This window comes from Solea solea, chromosome 12, assembly GCF_958295425.1.
Source record: "Solea solea chromosome 12, fSolSol10.1, whole genome shotgun sequence".
In the NCBI taxonomy this organism is placed as follows: domain Eukaryota; kingdom Metazoa; phylum Chordata; class Actinopteri; order Pleuronectiformes; family Soleidae; genus Solea; species Solea solea.
Genome location: NC_081145.1, coordinates 15,748,532 through 15,762,223, shown reverse-complemented (window position 1 = coordinate 15,762,223; position 13,692 = coordinate 15,748,532). Strand labels below are relative to the sequence as shown.

Below are 13,692 nucleotides of genomic sequence, written 5' to 3'. Positions count from 1 at the left end.
CAACGCAGAGGAGCATCAGCAGTTCACACAGGAAACGTTTCAGTTCGACAGGTCAGGACTAAGCCTTGGATCACCGACCTGGACCTCATTTATATTTAAATTTAAGCATTTAGCGGACACTTTTATCCAAAGCGACTTACAAAAGAGGAATAAGCTACGTAGACAAAGTCTTGGAAAGAAATCCACTAGATAGGAACAGCGGACTGACAGGGTGAGAGTGCAGAGGTGGATCCAAATGCAGAAGGAGCTTGTGCGGGGGAGGGGGTAAGGTAAGTGCTGGAACAGAGCCTTTTGAAGATAGACAGGGACGCCCCAGATCTACATCATGACTCATGACCAGCAGAGCTGGTGATAAACGGGAAATACAACAAGTCATCATGTGCCTCAGAGGATTAGAAAAACATTATTACTGTCACAACTGTTAAATGACCATAACCATATACAGGCTACTCAAGAGCCAAGTTAAAGGATGATCCTGTGAACTGAACTCGGTCCATGTACTGCATGTGTTGGGTTGAGAAAAGAGAAAGTTTGGCTTTTCAGGTGAGGACGAAACAGAAGCTGGCAGGATTCATTTGAGATTACTTGGCACAAACATGGTGTAATCCCCTTATCTGCATACTTACCTGTCCCTGACAGTGATCCAAGCCACCTTTATGAGCCCCATTGGCTTGACATTCTGGCAGGAGCAAATCCCTGTCTAATGTGTCAGCCCGGGCAGCCTTAACACCTGGAACGCTGGAGCTTATCTGCTGAGCACCCAGAAGCACCTGCATTATCCCAGTGAAGCTGCACAACAAGGGAAAGGGATTCTAATGTACACACAGAGAGAGAAATTACCATTTGTGTCATCACACAACACGGTGTGCAAAGCATATATTGTTACCAAGGGCTTATGACCAGATCAGTGTGCACATTATAGCGCTCTCATTGTCTCCTCACAAATAATGAATCGGGCTTATTAAAACAATCACATGGTAGCGTCCCTTTTACTAAGTCATTACATGATTGAAGGACCTCCATTGAAACTAGAAATGTGCTTAATTTTAACAGGTGAATGTTAATTTTTAAATGGTAGAATTGACCTTGCAAATAATATTAATATGTATTATGTAAAGACATGAGCGTCCAAAGCTGACAATCTATAATCATTTTGGGCTGAAGCAACAAAAAATGTCTGATTAGGTTTTGTGATTAAAGGCACAGTTTGTAGACTTTAGTAACAACCTCTATTGCTGAATATCTCATACCACACCCTCTCCATACGTTATTCAGTTATCATTAACGTTCAAAAGGTGTTTCGTTTGTCCATTAAAACGTTGGTGGGACAACATGGCAGCCTCTGTAGATAAGACTATGTACTAAATATAAATGGATCATTCTGTGGTAATTAAACTAACAATGCATCCACTCAGATGATTGTGTGCTAAAAAAGACAACCCAAAAACCTCAGCAAAAAATAAACAAAAGAAACAAACAAAAAAACTATATAATTATTTTATTTCCCATTTCTGCCAAATGGAAATAATGTCACCTACCTCCTACAAACCAGTTTGTTAAGTCTAATACAATCAAAAAACAAAAAACAAAGATACACTAGCATTTACTTTACTATTTGCTAGTTTCCCTGTTTAATATGATATAGTCGTTTTTGACTGTCAGACAACATAAGCAATACATTTTTCATGGTCATATTCTAGTGGTTTCAGCACTTTATTGACAAAACAATCAACACTACTCAAGATAAAAAGAAACATTACCTTTCCCTAGTTTTTTTATTTTTATGCCTGACTAATAAACAATGAAACAACAATAAAAATTGATCAAAACCACTCAGATATGAAAAGATGGATTACTGGTACAATGGTGATTACTTCATTCTTGCAAAGGCATGCAATTAAACAATTATTGGGCCTAAAACCTGTGTGACTTTTGCTGGGGACCCGAGTTATTCAATAATGGGTTTACTGTCTGCCTTTGCTCACCCCAACCGCAGAGGGGCGCCACTGGAGACGAGATTTTACCACGAAAAACTCCCACGCAATCAGTCCGACCATCTTCTCTCTTGATACTCTCAGGTCATCATCACCGTGTCTCTGACAGGAACCGACAAAAAGTTTGCTTCTTTGCAGTGTGGAGCCTCTGTGTGGATTATTTTCTGAGTTCTTGGACATGACACTTCCTACAAAGTTTCCTCTTAAATGTTTTTTTTTTTCTTTTTTTCATCACCTTCAGGAGCAGGTGAGAAAAGTTCAATCGCACAGGCGTCTTCAAGTCGGGAGGAGGTAGAGGGTACTTTTGGTTGTTGCAGTTTTTTTTTTTGCATTATTCCACACAATAAAGTAAAGTGCAATGTTAACAGTGAAGTAAAATGATAGAATTAAAAACAAGTTTTGTCGTATTAATTAACACCAACTACCACAACTAGTAAAATCACGCAGACTATAAACTATTGGGACGCCTCTTAACGCCAGCACGTGTAACTTTAGAAACAAATAATACAGGGATTTAATGTGTTAAATTAATTAATTAAGATTACATTATGTCGTGGTGACTTTTTAATGCGGTGTTCCCTCATAAGTGGAGCAGGGTTAACCTCGTCATTGCTGCCATCTAGTGGCGTTTCAGCATCACAACAATGTCAATGAAGCCATGATGACCAAGAGCTACTTTTTTGTTGCTGCTCGATGGAAATGCCTGTTTTTGTGGCACGTTTAAAGAGTAAAGAGTAACTGCCATGTTGTGTTGTTGATAACACCGAAACACGCTTTATTTAACTACTGTATTCGTGTGTTTACTCCGCGAAAGAAGAATTCACGATTATTATCCGAATATTTCATACACACAAAGTGAATTTAAAGTAAACCACTGGTTAATGTTCGTAATCTCTGTGAGTAGGTAAGCGCTAGACTCCCTTTGAATGAACCACAAGTGTTCGCCGAGCTTGGCGTGACGCTACACCGAGAGAATGGTTCAATCCCGTGATGCATTGCGTCGTGATGTAAAACAAATGTAAAATTAAGACAATTTATCAAGTAACAATCCAAGAATTAGCAATCGTAGTAGGAGGTTTTTGTCGCGTTTAGAATCCTGGGTAGTTATATTGAAGTGACGTCACTGCACCGTGACTAAACATTATATGTCGGAGAGTTAGTGCCTTGCTAATGCAGTTTTACGTTAGCTTTGCGCAGTGGCAGTATCGTAGCCTATGAGGTTTATCCGAGGCGCGATTATTGCTAGTTGAAAACTTTACCCAATACCCCGCCTAGACGACTTGAAATATAGTCGGCGACGGCAATTTTTGGTGGTCTCTAAGGAGACTGATAATTTTGTTTGATATTAAATAGTTTGAACAATAGCATTTATCGTAGTCATGACACGTACAAGTGACAAAGAAGGTTCCTGAAGTTAATCCTACATTGAAATAGTCGTGTTTGTGATTATTGCGAGTAGTATATCTCTCTATTAATTTGATCATTCGTAATAACCAACAGTTCTGACATATAGTTATTAAATGTTATATTTACTTCCCAACTGTAGTTAAACACAGCTCATAATCACAATAAAAAGCATTTGTCAACACATTCGTTTATTTGTCTGCATTGTGCTACTGGCCTCACTTTGTGTCCTGTGGACGTTTTGTACATTTCTATCACAATTTCTTTGTAAATCAATATAAAGGACAGAATAATTGATACATTTTATTTAGCTTTCCACTCTTCTGGTGTGTCTTCCGTAGTAATTTGTTGGACATAAATGCCTTATTAAACTTAAAATAAACGTGGTCGACATGTTTGTTTATTTGCCTTTTTTAATCTACCTGAGTGTGTGGGAGAAGTATTCAAGGACGGACGCGATGCAACGTAATTTCCGGTCGTGATAGTTTTTCAAATAATGTCCCGCTTTCATTTGTTTAATATTTGATTCGCTCACTGTTTCACGTGTGTTACGGGATTGTGTGTGTAGTCGTTTTCTCGGGACTTGTTTTTATTGACCACACACTAAACTTGTAAACTTGTAATCTATGAACAATCCTTTATTTAATGTGGTACATAAAACATACAGAATATATAAGATAAAGATAAAGAAAAAAGTCACCGTGGCTCTTGAGTAAGGATGACTTGGATTTTATTTTTACGTGTTGGTTTCACAACACATCCGCGATGCAAACCATGACAGAGAGCTGTGAGCAGTGAAGTCATAGCGTCTTCATTGACAGTAGGTGAGTCAGCTTTGCGCAGTGGCAGTATCGTAGCCTATGAGGTTTATCCGAGGCGCGATTATTGCTAGTTGAAAACTTTACCCAATACCCCGCCTAGACGACTTGAAATATAGTCGGCGACGGCAATTTTTGTCGGTCTCTAAGGAGACTCAAAATAATGTATAAGTATAACAATTATATTCTCTTTAATTTGTATTATAGTAAGGGTTGACAAAAAAGACTAGGTAGTCCTTTAATTGTAATAATTTTAGACAATTTAAATTGGGATACTTCTGTATCAAGAAAATAATGAGTGGTTGTAATTATAAGGTAGATTTGGGTCAGATTGATTCAAACATTTATACACTCCACCAATATGTACTTTATTGGTGGAAGTTATTCTGATTATATTTTCATTTGGCTTGTGTTTTCATTGTAAACAATCCATAGGGTAGCACCATATCCGCATGCTTTGAAAGTGAGATCACTATGAAAACTTGTACATAAGATAAAAAAGTACAAGGATCTAGAAAAATCAATGTTAACAATAGCAAAGTGGCATATGATACATTTTGTGTTGCCTTGCCTGTCTGCCCCAGAAACGTATAAAAAGAACACAAAGGAATGGTTCACAACTGTGACTCGGTTCTCACAGCTCTAGTGACAATCAACCATGTATAGTTAGTTTGTTGGTTGGTTGCAGTCTGCTTCATTAAACTAAATCTTGAACAATTACCATTTAAGTCATTAAATAAATGTCATAAAGACTGAATTCACCTGTCAACTGTAGTGAAGCAGTACAAATATCGATATTCTGGTACAAGCACTTTAAACATGTTTAAGTGCAGTATTTGAGTAAATGTACTGCAGTTCTAGCTGCAGCTATGTAAACTTTAACTGCCTTTTTCTGAACCAAACACTAATAGTAATGTATCCTCACTACAATCTAAACAATTTAATTCAGAGTATGTGACTCAGGTCAGGTCCTTGTATGCTCAGTAAACCACTAACACAGACACGTGTAGATCTTAGAATTAATCCCATTTCAAACGACACCAGTTATTCTAGAGCAGAGACAATATCATGGGCTATGACATGATTTTTTCTCAGTGAAAACTTAATCCAATACCCAATGTGACGACTCGAAATACAGTCAGCAATGGCAATTTTGGATGGTCTCTTCCGATTCTATTAAATTGACAGAAAACGTCTTTTGTCGCGTTTAGAAACCTGGGTAGTTATATTGAAGTGACGTCACTGCACCGTGGCTAAACATTATATGTCGGAGAGCCACTCCCTTGCTAATGCATTGCTTACGTTAGCTTTGCGCAGTGGCAGTATCGTAGCCTATGAGGTTTATCCGAGGCGCGATTATTGCTAGTTGAAAACTTTACCCAATACCCCGCCTAGACGACTTGAAATATAGTCGGCGACGGCAATTTTTGACGGTCTCTAAGGAGACTCAAAACCATGTAAAAAATAAATATCAGAAATAAAGCTGCCTTTCCCAACCGTAGTTAAACAGCACAGCTCATAATCACAATAAAAAGTATTTGTCAAACACTAATAGTGTTGTATCCTCACTACAATCTAAACAATTTAATTCAGAGTATGTGACTCAGGTCAGGTCCTTGTATGCTCAGTAGACCACTAACACAGACATGTGTAGATCTTAGAATTAATCCCATTTCAAACGACACCAGTTATTCTAGAGCAGAAACAATATCAGGGGCTATGACATGATTTACAATATTGTGCTATTCACCTCACTTTTGTCCTACAAGTACATTTCTATCACATGGTCTCATCAAATATGAATGACAGAATAATGCATATATTTTCTATTGTTTTGTTTAGCTTTTTTACTTGTCTGTTGTATCTTCATTGTACCAATTTGTTCGTCAAAACGGCTGATTAAACTTTAATTAAACACGATCGACGTCGATGTATTTGCCTTTTAGTCTGCCTGAATCTGGGGAGACGTATTCAAGGACGGACACGATGCAACGTAATTTCCGGTTGTGACAGCTCTCTTCCGCTTTCATTTTTTTTTAAACATTTGATTTTCTCAATGTTTTATGTTCGTGTCTTCGTTTTCTCTCATCTTGTCACTTGTCCCCGTGGTTCCTGAGTGAGAATGACGTGGGTTTTATTTTCACACAAAAATACGAGTTGGTTTATATCGAAGCGCATCCGCAAAAAAACCATGACTGAGAACTGGGAGCAGCAGGGATAAGTAGGCTTCATCAGCTGTGACATGTTAGCTTTGCGCAGTGGCAGTATCGTAGCCTATGAGGTTTATCCGAGGCGCGATTATTGCTAGTTGAAAACTTTACCCAATACCCCGCCTAGACGACTTGAAATATAGTCGGCGACGGCAATTTTTGACGGTCTCTAAGGAGACTCAAAACCATGTAAAAAATAATCATCATTAATAGCAGAAATAAAGCTAAACCATTCATGCGCAACTACGATACAGTTATTATATAATTCCCGTCATAAACTTGGGTTTAATGGTTCTTTGAAGGGATCTGTAATCCTGAGGAGCTGTACAAATTATTACAATAAATCTTAATTCGTCGATACCTTGTGTACTCCAGTGACATACACACACTGTAGGGAAGAATTCAATGACACATATCTAGCTATCAACAGTTTCAGTTAAGTTAAACACTGTCAGCTGCTGTACCAGAGCTGCTTAAAAGTAAGGGGCTTGTCTTTGTTTATTGATTTTTCTATAGTTTTTGTGTTTAATCCTCTGACTTTGTGTTTTAAAGCAAGGCTTATGTTAGGCCTGAGGAAGTGGTTCTGAAAGTTAAGATGCACAACCTACATTTATTTTGATTTAGGTTTTGCCTTAAATTTAGTTAGTGTTTCCATTTGTTAAAATGTAAATTATACATTTTTTACATTGCCAAAATATGTTCTGAAATGTCAATAAAAAGAATCTAGTTGTTTGGTTGTTCTTTGTGCTTTAATTAAACATTTTTTAAATCCTATCAATCGATGGAATAATCGGTAGAACCCTCGATAGATTAAATAATTGATAGCTGCAGCTCAACTCCACAATGAGTTTGGTCCATACTGATATAATGTCATGTCATGTCTCCAAGGCACCAATAGAGGGCGCACTATACATACAGATGGCTGACACTCAACAATGGCCAATCACTATGAAGAAACTTTTAATATTGTTATGTGGATTTTAGATATTTTTCATTTTTTTTTATGTTTTAGAGTTTTTTTCCTCCCTGATTTTTCACATTTAAATATTAAAATAAACTTTCCAATGTATTGTTCTTTTACTTTTATTTGTCAAAGTGGTGGCTGACTTTAAATCACTTCCAAATCTAGCTTGTTTTTAAATATTCACTTTCATCATATTTCAAACTTGTCACTATTTCAGATAACATTTTTTAAATTTTTACAAGAATGATTTTGATGATCAGTTTGATCTTAACCATAAAACTCAAACCTATATGTCTTGTAAAATTATAGACGTATAATTGTATTACTACCCCAGTTAATGGTAGAAAAAATGTGACCTTTAAACAATCACATTGACCTTCAATGGAGTTACAATTTTATTTTCAGTGAAATTAGACTTCAAATCAACAGTTATTTTAGGGTATTAATAACATACCAAGGCTTACTTGCATATCATTGAAGACACAGCACTTTTAAAAGACAAACATTGCTCCAAACGCAACTTGAATTTGCTTAACTAAACAATGTGTGGAGGTCCATATATAGGTCTGCATTTGGCCCCGAGGTTGCACTTGTGGCTGATATGCCTGTCATGAGCGTACAACTGGTGCCTGGCCCACATGTGTGCAGTAGGAGCCCTTTCAATTTTCACCTTTGCCCATCTATATTATGGTAACTCTATGTGGCAAAGCAAAGCAATTAAAGGAAACATGTATTCATTGACTTAATGTTGTATAATTATTCTAAATTTATTTTGTGAATGTCCAAGACAATAATTAAAAGGTCTAAATAGACATCAGAGGTTATTTATGACTGGTAATTCTGGGAAAATGTCACATTCAATTCTGTCTATATTGTTTTTATTGTTGCCTTGAACAATACAGGAAGGAGCGCCTACCTTATATATGGTGTAATGTACTTGCCAGAACAGTAGAGGGCATGTTGAGAGAAGATATGGAAATTGTGACCATAACACACAATCATTTAATTATTCTTAATTAATCATCAATTAAAAACCTCTATGTTGAATATTTTATTCTTTATGTCAATTATAGTTTGCATTAATACATTAACCCTGCAAAATATCTAGTTACGTTAGCAAACAAAAAATTGCAAGGTACACCTGTGTAAAAGTAGCTCATAATGTGTGCAGGTGCTATATTTGAGTAAATCTACTATTGTCATCTTTTTTTTTTGGGGACATGATATCTTCCCTACAATCCTCATATGGAGGATTACGCAGTCAACAATGAGTGAGTGATTATATCTGAGTTGTAAAAACAATTTGTGCTTGATCATTTTCCATGTTGGATTCTTTTCATAAACTGATAGTAACATTTGGTGCTTGCATGTTTTACTCCCCAGCAGTGAAACATGATTACGATGCTCCCTGATTAGATGGAGTCTGGGTTTAAGGAGTCACAGGGGTGGAGGGTTTAATCAAGTCAGTCTTCTCATTAAAGCAGAGGAGCTCAAAGCCTGTCGGCATCCTGTGATCACTCATACACACTTTCTGTACTTAAAACACATTTTAATTAAATGTTATTAAACCTTAAAAAACAAGGGGAAAAAAACCTTGTAATGAATTCTGAGCCGTAAGTGATGTGAAAGTCAGGCGTTCACACCAGACTTGAGGACAAGAGTAGAATAGGGAACTAGGAAAGTACTTGTTATATTATTACTTTGTAAATGTGTACTATCATAACCATTTTATACAGGCCTGTGTAAGTGAACGTATACAGCCGTTTGCAGTTGTTTATATTCATATCTCCATTTGTATTCTCAGTCAAAATCAATTTAGTTTTTTTTTACATGTTTCTGAGCATTGGTGTTTTTCAAAAATATTATGAAATCTTCTCAATAAAAATTGATCATGGTTTCAGAGCAAATGGAGCATTTGGTTGCTTTTCTTTGAAGACTGATTTTTAGGGCTATTTAAAAAAAAAATCTAAATCTGTTCTTTCTTTGCCAACAAAAAATTAACTGCATATGTGTCGGAAGCAACATAATATAATAAATGTTTGCACCTTGTTTATATTTTCATTCATTCTCATATGGTGATGTTCTATTATCTATGGTGATGCTCACTTTAGCCATCTGTTATCCATGGAACATTTATCAGCTAGCACTGAATATGTTTAAATTTTAAATTGTAATTTTTAAGTTTAAATTGTTTGTTCTTTTTCTTAATGTTTGGGCTGACCGGGTTCTAGAGAGACTGCAATTGTGTTCCCACCTCATGTCCTAATGTGTGTTGGAATGACAATAACGAAATCTTGAATCTTGAATCGTGAAAAGAGCTTTATGGCTACTGTTGTCTGTGTGTGGTCCTCTTGACCTGCATATGACCAAGTTTTGTTTAGGTTAGGTTGTAATAATGGTACTCACAGACGAACATTGTGCAGCTTGGGATTTTTGTCCTTCACGCTTCATATCTCTCCAACGGTGACCTTTCTAATTTCACTGACACTTGTATCTGTCACAGATAAAAGGGCAAAGTACAGCTTTGTTTCGTTGTAAGCGACAGCTGGGTACCTGCCAAACATACAAAAGAAAAATTGCACAGCATCACAGGACTAGTTCCTAGGTAACCATGTGACAGTGCCAACAATTGCTATGGTAACCACCACATCCTCTCTTGGTGTCTGTTAATATGTGTGAGAATAATTTACTTTCCTGTGAATTGGTTTTACTCTCTAGGTTTGACAGTTGTGCAGGAAGCCACTGTTTTAGTCCGGTACCACTAGTATACCACTGTGAACAACATATATATATATATATATATATATATATATATGTATATATATATATAAAACATTTTAACATTCACTTAAGACTGTCTGGAGAATCCCCAGTGCTTGTCTTCCAGACCTCATATAACGTTAATATGTGAACTAGGGCTGACAATTTCTGAATTAAATGATGAAGGCTGCAATTAAGTTGTTCAAATTTTGATTGGTTTATTTTCTGTGTGAATTGAACACAACAAAATGCATGGTGGAAACTGTGTCTTTAAGTTGTAATCATTGTAATAGTAACATAAGTAACTGTTTTGCTTGTGTCATCACATTTTATATCTATTACATGGTGAACATAGAACTGAACCTTGACTATATTGAATTACAGTACATCACAAATCCAAAAGCATTTGCAATTGAATTTTCTTTTCTATCGTTGCATTGGTGCACCTAACATTACCAGAGTTTATCATACATGGATCAATGTGTGGTTGCAGAATCAGCACCTTTTATTATTGTTTACAATCATTTACATCAAATATGAATGTGCATGGGAAAAGACAAAAAAGCAACCCCTAAAAATTGTGGCACTGAATGCAGTACATTAATAACTTTGTGTGCTGGTGCACCGAAATGAAAAGGTTAGGTGCAAAGTTAATCTGAAGCCCTGCAATTAGATATTTCCCCAATATTGTTCGCACATTGTTCAATGTGGACTTGAAATAAATGTTCAAAGTTATCAGTTTTTTTTTAAGTAATCCATCCATCCATTTTTTTTGCTGCGGGTTTCATTATGGTTAAGAGATACAGTAAGTAAATGACTTGAAATTATTGTTATATACTACTGGGAGATCAAAACATGAATACAATGTGAAATAAATGTCTATAAATGCATGAACCAGCTGCACATGTTCACAAATCTTTTCTATTTGTATGACTTCAAAAATGTTTTTGAACTTTCTGTGTTGTTAAATTGTCTTGAAAAAATATGAAACATGAACAAAGAAGGTTTGTTATGTTAATCCTATAGTGAAATAGTCGTGTTTGTTATTATTGGGAATAATATTTCAGTCTGTATTAATAATTTGATCATACTTAATTACCAACAGTTCTGACATGTAGTTATTAAATGTTGTATTTCTTTCCCAACTGTAGTTAAACACAGCTCATAATTACAATAAAAAGTATTTGTCAATACATTTGTTTATTTGTTTGCATTGTGCTACTGGCCTCACTTTGTGTCCTATGGAAGTTTTGTACATTTCTATCACAATTTCTTTGTAAATCAATATAAAGACAGAATAATTGATACATTTTATTTAGCTTTCCACTCTTCTGGTGTGTCTTCTGTGGTAATTTGTTGGACATAAATTCCTTATTAACCTTAAAATAAACGTGGTCGACATGTTTGTTTATTTGCCTTTTTTAATCTACCTGAGTGTGTGGGAGAAGTATTCAAGGACGGACGCGATGCATCGTCATTTCCGGTCGTGATAACTTTTCAAATAATGTCCCGCTTTTATTTGTTTAATATTTGATTCGCTCACTGTTTTACGTGTGTTACGGGTTTTTGTGTGTAGTCGTTTCCTCGGGACTTGTTTTTATTGACCACACACTAAACTTGTAAACTTGTAATCTATGAACAATCCTTTATTTAATGTGTTACATAAAACATACAGAATATATAAGATAAAGATAAAGAAAAAGTCACCGTGGCTCTTGAGTAAGGATGACTTGGATTTTATTTTTACGTGTTGGTTTCACAACACATCCGCGATGCAAACCATGACAGAGAGCTGTGAGCAGTGAAGTCATAGCGTCTTGATTGACAGTAAGTGAGTCAGCTTTGCGCAGTGGCAGTATCGTAGCCTATGAGGTTTATCCGAGGCGCGATTATTGCTAGTTGAAAACTTTTCCCAATACCCCGCCTAGACGACTTGAAATATAGTCGGCGACGGCAATTTTTGTCGGTCTCTAAGGAGACTCAAAACAATGTATAAGTATAACAATTGTATGCTCGTAAGTTCACAAAACAAATGCAGTACTTCTTAATGGTTGATAGAAATGAGTAGTTGGTTCTTTTCTTGTAATTATTAAAAAACATTTTAAAATGGTATACATTTGTATCAAGAAAATAATCAGTGGTTGTAATTATAAAGTAAGATTTGGGTCAGATTGATTCAAACATTTATACACTCCACCAACATGTACTTTATTGGTGGAAGTTATTCTGATTATATTTTCATTTGGCTTGTGTTTTCATTGTAAACAATCCATAGGGTAGCACCATATCCGCATGCTTTGAAAATGAGATCACTATGAAAACTTGTACATAAGATAAAAAAAAGTACAAGGATCTAGAAAAATCAATGTTAACAATAGCAAAGTGGCATATGATACATGTTGTGTTGCCTTGCCTGTCTGCCCCAGAAATGTATAAAAACAGCACAAAGGAAAGGTTCACAACTGTGACTCGGTTCTGCAAACATGAACACCATAATTAGCTTGAAATCTATTCCATGCAAATGAAAACATTTTTCAAGATTAGATCAATCACAAACTAGTTTTATTCATTATCTTTAGATCTTTTGTTCAGCAAGCTCATCTGCAGTCTGCTCTGCAGCAGGTCTTTTGTTTTTCTCCTGTCACAAATCCAGCTACAACTCCAAATGTTCCGAATGAGAGAGAAAAGCAGGTCTCTCTTCAAAGAGTGACACATCACAGGCTATTCTATTAAAGCGGCGCATAAGAGACGCTTTGATTTGCAGCCAGCGTTGGGACATCCTTGTTACACCACCTGTATGTGAGTAGTCTTTCCTCGGAGCTGATCGTAAGAATTAGCCTGTTATTCTTTTCAGATAAGCAGAAATGTAGATATCACAGGAGTGAACAGAAACCTCAGACGTTAACCAATTATTCAACACACTCAATTAAACCTGTTCCAGTCCTCTAATGCCATCTCCCTCTAAATCACTGCATGGTGTACATGGGGTTGCCCCCAATTAGCTGCCTCGTGTGACACCCTGACACCGTGATGCATCGTGAATGAACTTCAGCTTCAATTACTTGGAAAACCTTCAGGCAGAGGTTACTGGTCTCCTGCTCTTTCTTTGCCCTTCTTTTGATTGGTAACGGGAGTCAAAGGCTCGTCTGGCTGAGCTTTAAACTGCACATGAAAGAGCTAACAGCTTACATATACTGAATATAGTTTAATTTCAGGTAACTTGTGTTACCTTTTATTGGCTTCACCTTAGACGAGACTATGGCAAGCTGAGAAATGAACAGACTATACAGTCATGACAATTAAAAAAAAAAAATATTCCCATCAGACTTGAAGCTAAAATGGCTTTCCTAATAGCCAAAAGACATAAATGAGGTAATTGAGGAACAGGGCATGGATTAAGGAAGATCTCATGAGGTTTGGTTTGGTTCTGGTTAAAGGGAACTTATTTGTGTTTCTGATATCTGGGATATCCCTGAGCCCTTTTCCTTATTCCTTCGAGGAGGGAATAAGGAATCCACATTCCTGTCTTATTTGCAGATGAT

At 36.3% G+C, this 13,692-nt stretch overlaps 5 non-coding genes across 5 annotated transcripts; all 5 read left to right on the top strand.

Moving 5' to 3' along the window:
- Window positions 1–3,179: 3,179 nt before the first annotated feature.
- Window positions 3,180–3,320, top strand: LOC131470695 (U4 spliceosomal RNA). Its single transcript, XR_009241925.1, has one exon. It is a non-coding gene; the product is annotated as a U4 spliceosomal RNA (small nuclear RNA).
- Window positions 3,321–4,229: 909 nt separating this feature from the next.
- Window positions 4,230–4,370, top strand: LOC131470684 (U4 spliceosomal RNA). The gene has a single exon (XR_009241915.1). It is a non-coding gene; the product is annotated as a U4 spliceosomal RNA (small nuclear RNA).
- Window positions 4,371–5,521: 1,151 nt separating this feature from the next.
- On the top strand, window positions 5,522–5,662 carry LOC131470706 (U4 spliceosomal RNA). Its single transcript, XR_009241936.1, has one exon. It is a non-coding gene; the product is annotated as a U4 spliceosomal RNA (small nuclear RNA).
- An 801-nt stretch (window positions 5,663–6,463) lies between these two features.
- Window positions 6,464–6,604, top strand: LOC131470705 (U4 spliceosomal RNA). The gene has a single exon (XR_009241935.1). It is a non-coding gene; the product is annotated as a U4 spliceosomal RNA (small nuclear RNA).
- A 5,384-nt stretch (window positions 6,605–11,988) lies between these two features.
- On the top strand, window positions 11,989–12,129 carry LOC131470707 (U4 spliceosomal RNA). Its single transcript, XR_009241937.1, has one exon. It is a non-coding gene; the product is annotated as a U4 spliceosomal RNA (small nuclear RNA).
- Window positions 12,130–13,692: the final 1,563 nt, after the last annotated feature.